Source organism: Oncorhynchus keta, chromosome 21 (genome assembly GCF_023373465.1).
Source record: "Oncorhynchus keta strain PuntledgeMale-10-30-2019 chromosome 21, Oket_V2, whole genome shotgun sequence".
NCBI lineage: Eukaryota > Metazoa > Chordata > Actinopteri > Salmoniformes > Salmonidae > Oncorhynchus > Oncorhynchus keta.
This window is the reverse complement of record NC_068441.1, coordinates 24,677,257-24,689,421: the sequence shown is the minus strand read 5'-3', so window position 1 is coordinate 24,689,421 and position 12,165 is coordinate 24,677,257.

Sequence of the window (12,165 nt, the reverse complement as noted above, 5' to 3'; positions counted from 1 at the left end):
TTTTTCAGAAGGGGTGCAACTCTCGCTCTCTTGAAGACGGAAGGGACGTAGCCAGCGGTCAGGGATGAGTTGATGAGCGAGGTGAGGTAAGGGAGAAGGTCTCCGGAAATGGTCTGGAGAAGAGAGGAGGGGATAGGGTCAAGCGGGCAGGTTGTTGGGCGGCCGGCCGTCACAAGACGCAAGATTTCATCTGGAGAGAGAGGGGAGAAAGAGGTCAGAGCACAGGGTAGGGCAGTGTGAGCAGAACCAGCGGTGCCATTTGACTTAGCAAACGAGGATCGGATGTCGTCGACCTTCTTTTCAAAATGGTTGACGAAGTCATCTGCAGAGAGGGAGGAGGGGGGAGGAGGATTCAGGAGGGAGGAGAAGGTGGCAAAGAGCTTCCTAGGGTTAGAGGCAGATGCTTGGAATTTAGAGTGGTAGAAAATGGCTTTAGCAGCAGAGACAGAGGAGGAAAATGTAGAGAGGAGGGAGTGAAAGGATGCCAGGTCCGCAGGGGAGGCGAGTTTTCCTCCATTTCCGCTCGGCTGTCCGGAGCCCTGTTCTGTGAGCTCGCAATGAGTCGTCGAGCCACGGGGCGGGAGGGGAGGACCGAGCCAGCCTGGAGGATAGGGGACATAGAGAGTCAAAGGATGCAGAAAGGGAGGAGAGGAGGGTTGAGGAGGCAGAATCAGGAGATAGGTTGGAGAAGGTTTGAGCAGAGGGAAGAGATGATAGGATGGAAGAGGAGAGAGTAGCGGGGGAGAGAGAGCGAAGGTTGGGACGGCGCGATACCATCCGAGTAGGGGCAGTGTGGGAGGTGTTAGATGAGAGCGAGAGGGAAAAGGATACAAGGTAGTGGTCGGAGACTTGGAGGGGAGTTGCAGTGAGGTTAGTGGAAGGTCGAGCGTATTGCCTGCCTTGTGAGTAGGGGGGGGGAAGGTGAGAGGGTGAGGTCAAAAGAGGAGACGAGTGGAAAGAAGGAGGCAGAGAGGAATGAGTCAAAGGTAGACGTGGGGAGGTTAAAGTCGCCCAGCACTGTGAGAGGTGAGCCGTCCTCAGGAAAGGAGCTTATCAAGGTGTCAAGCTCATTGATGAACTCTCCGAGGGAACCTGGAGGGCGATAGATGATAAGGATGTTAAGCTTGAAAGGGCTGGTAACTGTGACAGCATGGAATTCAAAGGAGGCGATAGACAGATGGGTAAGGGGAGAAAGAGAGAATGACCACTTGGGAGAGATGAGGATCCCGGTGCCACCACCCCGCTGACCAGAAGCTCTCGGTGTGTGCGAGAACACGTGGGCGGACGAAGAGAGAGCAGTAGGAGTAGCAGTGTTGTCTGTGGTGATCCATGTTTCCGTCAGTGCCAAGAAGTCGAGGGACTGGAGGGAGGCATAGGCTGAGATGAACTCTGCCTTGTTGGCCGCAGATCGGCAGTTCCAGAGGCTACCAGAGACCTGGAACTCCACGTGGGTCGTGCGCGCTGGGACCACCAGATTCGGGTGGCGCGGCCACGCGGTGTGGAGCGTTTGTATGGTCTGTGCAGAGAGGAGAGAACAGGGATAGACAGACACATAGTTGACAGGCTACAGAAGAGGCTACGCTAATGCAAAGGAGTTCGGAATGACAAGTGGACTACACGTCTCGAATGTTCAGAAAGTTAAGCTTACGTAGCAAGAATCTTATTGACTAAAATGATTAAAATGATACAGTACTGCTGAAGTAGGCTAGCTGGCAGTGGCTGCGTTGTTGACACTACACTAATCAAGTCGTTCCGTTGAGTGTAATAGTTTCTGCAGTGCTGCTATTCGGGGGCTAGCTGGCTAGCTAGCAGTGTTGTTTACGTTACGTTGCTTTAAAAGAACGACAATAGCTGGCTAGCTAACCTAGAAAATCGCTCTAGACTACACAATTATCTTTGATACAAAGACGGCTATGTAGCTAGCTATGTAGCTAGCTACGATCAAACAAATCAAACCGTTGTACTGTAATGAAATGAAAATGTGATACTACCTGTGAATGCGACCGGGTTGTTGAGTTCTATTCAGTAGACGTTGGCTAGCTGTTAGCTGTTAGCTAGCTAGCAGAGTCTCCTACGTTAAGGACGACAAATAGCTGGCTAGCTAACCTCGGTAAATTAAGATAATCACTCTAAGACTACACACTCTAAACTACACAATTATCTTGGATACGAAGACAGCAAAGACAGCTATGTAGCTAGCTAACACTACACTAATCAAGTCGTTCAGTTGAGTGTAATAGTTACTACAGTGCTGCTAATCGGTGGGCGTTTGCTAGCTGGCAAGCTGGCTAGCTGCTGGGCAAATAGCAGTGAAGACTACGTTAGAACGACGAAATACGATAATTATGCAATTATCTTTGATACAAAGACGGCTATGTAGCTAGCTAAGAAGAAATTGCTAAGATTAGACAAATCAAACCGTTGTACTATAATGAAATGTAATGAAATGTAATGAAAAAGTTATACTACCTGCGGAGCGAAGTGCCGATGCGACTGCTCGCTCCAACCCGGAAGTAGTAGTCATCATCATCATGCACACCTGGACTTCATCACCACCTTGATTACTTCCCCTTTATTTAGCACTCTGTAGTCTCCCTCATCAGCCATTATTGGTTATGTTTTCATGTCCAGGCACTTTTGCATCACTCCATGTTTGTTGTTATTAATATTACTATGACTGCAGCTGCTTCCTGACTCCTGTGTCTCCATTACAATAATGTCATTTAGAAAGTAAATCGGTTGATTGACAGGGTACAACAATGCACGTCACACCACCCCTAACCTAATGTGTTGAGTGTTCTGTCCTTACTTGCAGAATGAAAGAGGAGAGAAAGACTGCGTAGTTCCGACTGGGCCCAATGTGAGTGAGGGAACAGAAGGTCCAGTTCATTTACAACTAGGTCCACCAATGGGTCTGCATAGCAATGAGCGAGGAGAGACGCTTTGGATCCATCCCTGTTTGAAATAGTCTGTCTGTCTGTCTGTCTGTCTGTCTGTCTGTCTGTCTGTCTGTCTGTAGTACCTAGAATTCCATCTGTCTTTACCTGTTTCTGTAGAGAATGTGTCTGTTTTTTATTGTTCGCAACACTTTCTGTGCATCTGTGTGTCTGTCTGCATCTGTGTGTGTGAGAGGGCTAAGTAGTGGAGGTGTTGAGCGCTAGTTGGACTGTGTGTAGGCTGGGAGGCATGTCTGCGGCTCTCACCCCACACAGTTTCTACCCAGTCCAACTGTGTGGTGTAAACTAACATAGCCTATTAGCTAGAAAAGGTAACTCCGAACTAGGGCTGTGACGATTATGGAATTTTGGGTAACAATGGATTGTCATACAAATGGACACAGTTATCATAATTGTCATTTTTGTTAAACATTTCTTTGAGCTTGTAATGCATCATAATGCATCTTTGAAAGACGTACCTAATGAATGATTTCAATTATGACATACAGTGCCTTGCAAAACTATTCACCCCCTTGGCAATTTTCTTATTTTGTTGCATTGCAACCTGTGATTAAATGGATGTTTATTTGGATTTCATGTAATGGACATGCACAAAATAGTCAAAATTGGTTAAGTTAAATGAAAAAAAATAACGTTTAAAAACAAATTCAAACGGAAAAGTGGTGCGTGCACATGTATTCATCCCCTTTGCTATGGAGCCCCTAAATAAGATCTGGTGAAACTAATTACCTTCAGAAGTCACATAATTAGCTGAATAAAGTCCACTTGTGCGCAATGATCTGTCACATGATCTGTCACATGATCTCAGTATATATACACCTGTTCTGAAAGGTCCCAGAGTCTGCAACACCACTAAGCAAGGGGCACCACCAAGCAAGTGGCACTATGAAGACCAAGGAGCTCTCCAAACGGGTCAGGGACAAAGTTGTGGGGAAGTACAGATCAGGGTTGGGTTATAAAAAAATATCAGAAACTTTGAACATCCCACAGATCACCATTAAATCCATGATTAAAAAATGGAAAGAATATGGCACCACAGCAAACCTGCCAAGAGAGGACCGCCCACCAATACCAAGCAAGGAGGGCATTAATCAAAGAGGCAACAAAGAGACCAAAGATAACCCTGAAGGAGCTGCAAAGCTCCACAGCGAAGATTGGAGTATCTGTCCATAGGACCACTTTAAGCCGTACACTCCAGAGCTGAGCTTTACGGAAGAGTGGCCAGAAAAAAAGCCATTGCTTAAAGAAAAGTAATAAGCAAACATGTTTGGTGTTCGCCAAAAGGCATGTGGGAGACTCCCCAAACATATGGAAGAAGGTACTCTGGTCAGATTAGCACAAACCCAACACCTCTCATCACCCTGGGAATATCATCCCCACAGTGAAGCATGGTGGTGGCAGCATCTACAAATACTACTACTACAATATAAACACGTGAGCGATTCTGAGTCACACATACAAATACCACTACTACAATATAAACACGTGAGCGTTTGTGAGTCACGCATACAAATACCACTACTACAATATAAGCACATGAGCGATTGTGAGTCACGCATACAAATACCACTACTACAATATAAACACGTGAGCGTTTCTGAGTCACACATACAAATACCACAATATAAACACGTGAGCGTTGGTGAGTCACACATACAAATACCACTACTACTATATAAACACGTGAGCGTTTGTGAGTCACGCATACAAATACCACAATATAAACACGTGAGCGTTGGTGAGTCACACATACAAATACCACTACTACAATATAAACACGTGAGCGTTTCTGAGTCACACATACAAATACCACAATATAAACACGTGAGCGTTGGTGAGTCACACATACAAATACCACTACTACAATATAAACACGTGAGCGTTGGTGAGTCACGCATACAAATACTACTACTACTATATAAACACGTGAGCGTTTGTGAGTCACGCATACAAATACCACTACTACAATATAAACACGTGAGCGTTGGTGAGTCACACATACAACCAATACACACATTGAGTGTGTGTGTGACCAACACACACTCAATGGCAAACACTGTATTCAGTGTATTCAGAAAGTATTCAGACCCCTTGACTTTTTCCACATTTTGTTGTGTTACAGCCTCATTTTAAGTATAAAAACATGTTTTTCCTCATCAATATACACCCAATACCCCATAATAACAAAGCAAAAACAGGTTTTTATTAATTTTTGCAAAATTATATATATTTGTTTTTGAAAAAAACTTATTTACATAAGTATTCAGACCCTTTGCTATGAGACTCGAAATTGTGCTCAGATGCATCCTGTTTCCATTGATAATCCTTGAGATGTTTCTACAACTTGATTGGAGTCCACTTGTGGTAAATTCAATTGATTGGACATGATTTGGATAGGCACACACCTGTCTATATAACATCCCACAGTTGACAGTGCATGTCAGAGCGAAAACCAAGCAATGAGGTTAAAGGAATTGTCTGTAGAGCTCAGAGACAGGATTGTGTTGAGGCACAGATCTGGGGAAGGGTACTGAAAAATGTCTGCAGCATTCAAGGTCCCCGAGGATACAGTGGCCTCCATCATTATTAAATGGAAGAAGTTTGTAACGACCAAAAGCTGGCCGCCGGGCATAACTGAACAATCCACGGAGAAGGGCCTTGGTCAGGGAGGTGACCAAGAACCCGATTGTCACTCTGACAGATCTCCAGAGTTCCTCTATGAAGATTGGAGAACCTTCCAGAAGGACATCCATCTCTGCAGCACTCCACCAATCAGGCCTTTATGGTAGAGTGATCAGGGTTGAGGGAAAGATGAACTGCGCAAAGTACAGAGAGATCTTTAAAGGACAATGGTTCACCTTCCAACAGGACAACGATGATAAGCCCACAGCCAAGACAACATAGTCCTTGAGTGGCCCAGTCAGAGCCCGGACTTGAACCCGATCTAACATCTTTAGAGAGACATGAAAATAGCTGTGCAGTGACGCTCCCCATCCAACCTGACAGAGCTTGAGAGGATCTGCAAAGAAGAATGTGAGAAACTCCCCAAATACAGGCGTGTCAAGCTTGTAGCTTCATACCCAAGGAGACTCGAGGATGTAATCACTGCCAAATATGCTTCAACAAGTACTGAGTAAAGGGTCTGAATACTTATGTAAATGTGATATTTCCGTTTTTTTTTATATAGAAATGTGCAAACATTAAATAAAAACTGTTTTTGCTTAGACATTATGGGTTATCGTTTATAGATTGACGAGGGGAAAAACAAATCCATTTTAGAATAAGGCTGTAACGTAACAAAATGTAGAAAAAGTCAAGGGTTCTGAATTCTTTCCGAATGCACTGTATGTATTGTGTTGTATTGTATATTTGACTTATGTGACATTCCTTTCACGTTTATATGAATCCTTCCTCCCATATGCACTCCCATGCAGGTCCAGAGAATTACACACAGACACCCTACCGAAAATGGGTCAGGTCAGGCCTCAGGCTGACCAGTTGGCCTAGTGGTGGTTGTGGTGATGGAGGTGGTAGTGGTAATGCTGATCTGAAAGAGCTGGAGCTGTGTGCATGCTCGTGTGTGTAAACACACTAGGGGTCTGGGTGTTCCTAACATCTGTTTTCTTGCTAAGGTATGGGTTATGTTTACCAACTGTGTGTCAGTAGATGTAGTTGTACATTCTTTGTCTGCTCTCAACTTTCACTCCCATGCATGTGCTGCATATACAGTGGGGCAAAAAAGTATTTAGTCAGCCACCAATTGTGCATGTTCTCCCACTTAAAAAAGATGAGAGAGGTCTGTAATTTTCATCATAGGTACACTTCAACTATGACAGACAAAATTTGAAAGAAAATCCAGAAAATCACATTGTAGGATTTTAATGAATTTATTTGCAAATTATGGTGGAAAATAAGTATTTGGTCACCTACAAACAAGCAAGATTTCTGGCTCTCACAGACCTGTAACGTCTTCTTTAAGAGGCTCCTCTGTCCTCCACTCGTTACCTGTATTAATGGCACCTGTTAGAACTTATCAGTATAAAAGACACCTGTCCACAACCTCAGTCACACTCCAAACTCCACTATGGCCAAGACCAAAGAGCTGTCAAAGGACACCAGAAACAAACTTGTAGACTTGCACCAGGCTGGGAAGACTGAATCTGCAATAGGTAAGCAGCTTGGTTTGAAGAAATCAACTGTGGGAGCAATTATTAGGAAATGGAAGACATACAAGACCACTGATAATCTCCCTCGATCTGGGGCTCCACGCAAGATCTCACCCCGTAGGGACAAAATGATCACAAGAACGGTGAGCAAAAATCTCAGAACCACACGGGGGGACCTAGTGAATGACCTGCAGAGAGCTTGGACCAAAGTAACAAAGCCTACCATCAGTAACACACTTTGCCGCCAGGGACTCAAATCCTGCAGTGCCAGACGTGTCCCCCTGCTTAAGCCAGTACATATCCAGGCCCATCTGAAGTTTGCTAGAGAGCATTTGGATGATCCAGAAGAAGATTGGGAGAATGTCATATGGTCAGATTAAACCAAAATATAACTTTTTGGTAAAAACTCAACTCGTCGTGTTTGGAGGACAAAGAATGCTGAGTTGCATCCAAAGAACACCATACCTACTGTGAAGCATGGGGGTGGAAACATCATGCTTTGGGGCTGTTTTTCTGCAAAGGGACCAGGACGACTGATCTGTGTAAAGGAAAGAATGAATGGGGCCATGTATCGTGAGATTTCGAGTGAAAACCTCCTTCCATCAGCAAGGGCATTGAAGATGAAACGTGGCTGGGTCTTTCAGCATGACAATGATCTCAAACACACCGCCGGGGCAATGAAGGAGTGGCTTCGTAAGAAGCATTTCAAGGTCCTGGAGTGGCCTAGCCAGTCTCAAGATCTCAACCCCATAGAAAATCTTTGGAGGGAGTTGAAAGTCTGTGTTGCCCAGCAACAGCCCCAAAACATCACTGCGTAGCTTCCTGTACAGGGACCAAAATCAGCGGAAATTCCAGAGCGCCAACTGTAGTACTCGATAAAACTCAAACTTCCATTAAAACACACATGCAAGGTACTCAATTAAAGCTACACTCGTTGTGAATCTAGCCAACATGTCAGATTTGTAAAATGCTTTTTGGCGAAAGCATGAGAAGCTATTATCTGATAGCATGCACCCCCCCGAAATACCTGAACGAGACCTAAAAAAAAAAGAATTAGCGGTAGCCGGCGCTACACAAAACGCAGAAATAAAATATAAAACATTCATTACCTTTGACAAGCTTCTTTGTTGGCACTCCTATATGTCCCATAAACATCACAATTGGGTATTTTTCCCGATTAAATCCGTCATTGTATACCCAAAATGTCCATTTATGAAGGCCGTCTGATCCAGGAAAATTCACCTTTACAAGACGCAACGTCACTTTTTAAAATTAAAAAGGTTGCCTATAAACTTTTACAAATCACTTCAAACTACTTTTGTAAACCAACGTTAGGGATTAATAAACGTTAATAATTGATAAAATTGATCACGGGGCGATCTGTATTCGATAGCAGCAAGTCTTGAAATCATCCTCCATTTTTTCACTTTCATAACTTCCTCAGTGTACCCCAAGACAGGAAGTGCCTATACGTCATCCCACCAAGGATAAACATGCAATGAAATGCCAGTACTGGCGACATCGTGTGGAAGCTGTAGGCATTTTAAACGGGACTTCATATATTTTCTATCGCCATAGACAATACATAGACTGGCAGATGAATATTTTTTTGTGTTTTTGGTGAACAGTTTTCCTTGGGATTTTTACTCCTAAACACGTTCTGTTATAGCCACAGACATGATTTAACCAGTTTTAGAGACTTCAGAGTGTTTTCTATACACACATACTTATCATATGCATATACTATATTCCTGGCATGAGTAGCAGGACGTTTGAAATGTTGCGCGATTTTTAACAAAAAGGCTAAAGGAGATCTGCATGGAGGAATGGGCCAAAATACCAGCAACAGTGTGTGAAAACCTTGTGAAGGCTTACAGAAAACATTTGACCTCTGTCATTGCCAACAAAGGGTATATAACAAAGTATTGAGATAAACTTTTGTTATTGACCAAATACTTATTTTCCACCATAATTTGCAAATAAATTCATAAAAAATCCTACAATGTGATTTTCTGTATTTTTTTCTAATTTTGTCTGTCATTTTAAGTGGGAGAACTTGCACAATTGGTGGCTGACTAAATACTTTTTTGCTCCACTGTATGGCCAATGTTAATGTATGCATTATACATGTTGCAGAATGTGGGTCAGCCTCTTAGAGACTGGAGAGGTGTTCTATTGGTTGCATAGCAAATGTGTCAATAATTTTGGGAGTGCACTTGGCCAGCTCTATAAAGTCACCTGCCTGTGTGTGTGTGTCTGTGTGTGTGCGTGGGCGTGCGTGTGTATAAATGGTTGTATTTATAAGTCTCTTGCTGCCTGTAACCCAGAGGAAGTGCTGAGTTTATTGGGCTGGCCCTCGTTCTCCTATGAACCTTAGGCATGGTGTATGTCTTTGTGTTTCCTGCCATGTATAGACTACGGCACAACCCACATTTTCCCCGGCCTCTCAGGACAAAAACAAGTCTTTATCAGCCATCATAATAAAGGTACCTTAGTAAACCCTGAGGAGAGAACAACAACAGAGGAGTAGGTTTAGGTCGCTCTGCACGTAGGAATAGTCTGCTCCAGTGTTTTCTGTAAGCAGGCTTTCAGACCCATGCCTTTGTTTGGACACAATCCTGCATGAGGAAAGCCTACCAGGTAACCATTTGGTGAGGTCAATGTCTCATCATCCCTCATAACTATGACAACACTGGGGAACAAGAGTGCATCCTCAGTCCCCTCCTGTATTCCCTGTATACCCACGACTGTGTGGCCTCACACAGATCAAACTCCATCATCAAGTTCGCTGACGACATGACAGTAGTAGGCCTGATTACCTACAACAGCGAGACGGCCTACAGAGAGGTAGGCACTCTGACGGTGTGGTGCCGGGTAAACAACCTCTCCCTCAATGTCAGCAAAACAAGGAAGCTGTTTATAGACTTCAGGAGGAACCAGGCCGGACACACCCCTATCCTCATCAACGGGGTCGCCGTGGAGAAGGTGAAAAACTTGAAGTTCCTCGGCGTACACATCTCAGAGGAGCTGAAATGGTCAAACCACAGGGACACCGTGGTGAAAAAGGCACAACAGTGAAGCCTGTCCCCGAGGGCCCTCGCAGTGTTCTACAGGAGCACCATCAAGAGCATACTGTTGGGCTACATCACAACCTGGTATGGCAACTCCACCGCCTCTGACCGTAAAGCAATACAGAGGGTGGTACACTCAGCCGAATGCACCATTGGGGGCTCACTGCCGTCCTTCAGGACACCTACAACACCAGGTGTCGCAGGAAGGCCAAGAAGATCATCACGGACCTCAGTCACCCAAACTATGGCCTGTTCTCCCTGCTTCCATCACTCAGATGTGGGCAGTGCAGGAGGATCATGGCTAAAACTATCCAATAACTTCTACCCCCAGACGATTAGGCTGCTGAATATCCACCACTGCTCAGCTATCTGCCCCCCGGACTGTGATTGTGTTTGTGCTTGTATGTGACCTGTACTCCGATTGTATTATTACACATGATACGGCACAACCCACATTCTCCCCCGGCCTCTCAGGACAAAAACAAGTCTTTATCAGCCATCATAATAAAGGTACCTTAGTAAACCCTGAGGAGAGAACAACAGAGGAGTAGGTTTAGGTCGCTCTGCACGTAGGAATAGTCTGCTCCAGTGTTTTCTGTAAGCAGGCTTTCAGACCCATGCCTTTGTTTGGACACAAACCTGCATGAGGAAAGCCTACCAGGTAACCATTTGGTGAGGTCAATGCCTCATCATCCCAGTATGACAGGAAAATAGCTACCAGTCGCATGATTGGGTTTGGTTAGTCTCCAGGTATGCATGTTTTGCATTGTTGAAAGTGGAACAGCCATGTGCTGATACTGTTACGGTTTTCTTCCGTCAAAATGCAGCGTGGTAATTTTCATACATGTTTAATGACGAAGAAAAACTAACAATACAAAAACAACAAACGGAATGTGAAAACCTATACAGCCTATCTGGTGACAACTAACACAGAGACAGGAACAATCACCCACGAAATACTCAAAGAATATGGCTGCCTAAATATGGTTCCCAATCAGAGACAACGATAATCACCTGACTCTGATTGAGAACCGCCTCAGGCAGCCATAGACTATGCATGACACCCCGCAAAACCCCATGACAAAAACGCACCACAATAACCCATGTCACACCCTGGCCTAACCAAATAAATGAAGACAAACATACTATACTTCGACCAGGGCGTGACAGATACCTCTTTTTGTATTATTTCTCATGGTACATTGATGAATACGCTGATTCTGTGAGCGAGTTTATTAGCAAGTGCATCAGAGATGTCATACCCACAGCAACTATTAAAACATTCCCAAACCAGAAACCGTGGATTGATGGCAGCATTTGCGCGAAACTGAAAGCGCGGACCACTGCTTTTAACCAGGGCAAGGTGACCGGAAACATGACCAAATACAAACAGTATAGCTATTCCCTCCGCAAGCTAAGCGTCAGTATAGAGACAAGGTAGAGTCGCAATTCAACGGCTCAGACACAAGAGCTTTGTGGCAGGGTCTACAGTCAATCACGGATTACAAAAAGAAAACCAGCCCCGTCGCAGACCAGGATGTCTTGCTCCCAGACAGGCTAAACTACTTCTTTGCTCGCTTTGAGGACAAAACAGTGCCACTGACATGGCCCGCTACCAAAACCTGTGGACTCTCCTTCACTGCAGCCTACGTGAGTAAAACATTTAAACGTGTTAATCCTCGCAGGGCTGCAGGCCCAGGCGTCATCCCCAGCCGCGTCCTCAGAGCATGAGCAGATCAGCTGGCTGGTGTGTTTACGGACATATTCAATCAATCCTTATCCCAGTCTGCTGTTCCCACATGCTTCCAGAGGGCCACCATTGTTCCTGTTCCCAAGAAAGCTAAGGTAACTGAGCTGAACGACTACCGCCCCGTAGCACTCACTTCCGTCATCATGAAGTGCTTTGAGAGACTAGTCAAGGACCATATCACCTCCACCCTACCCAACGCCCTAGACCCACTCCAATTTGCT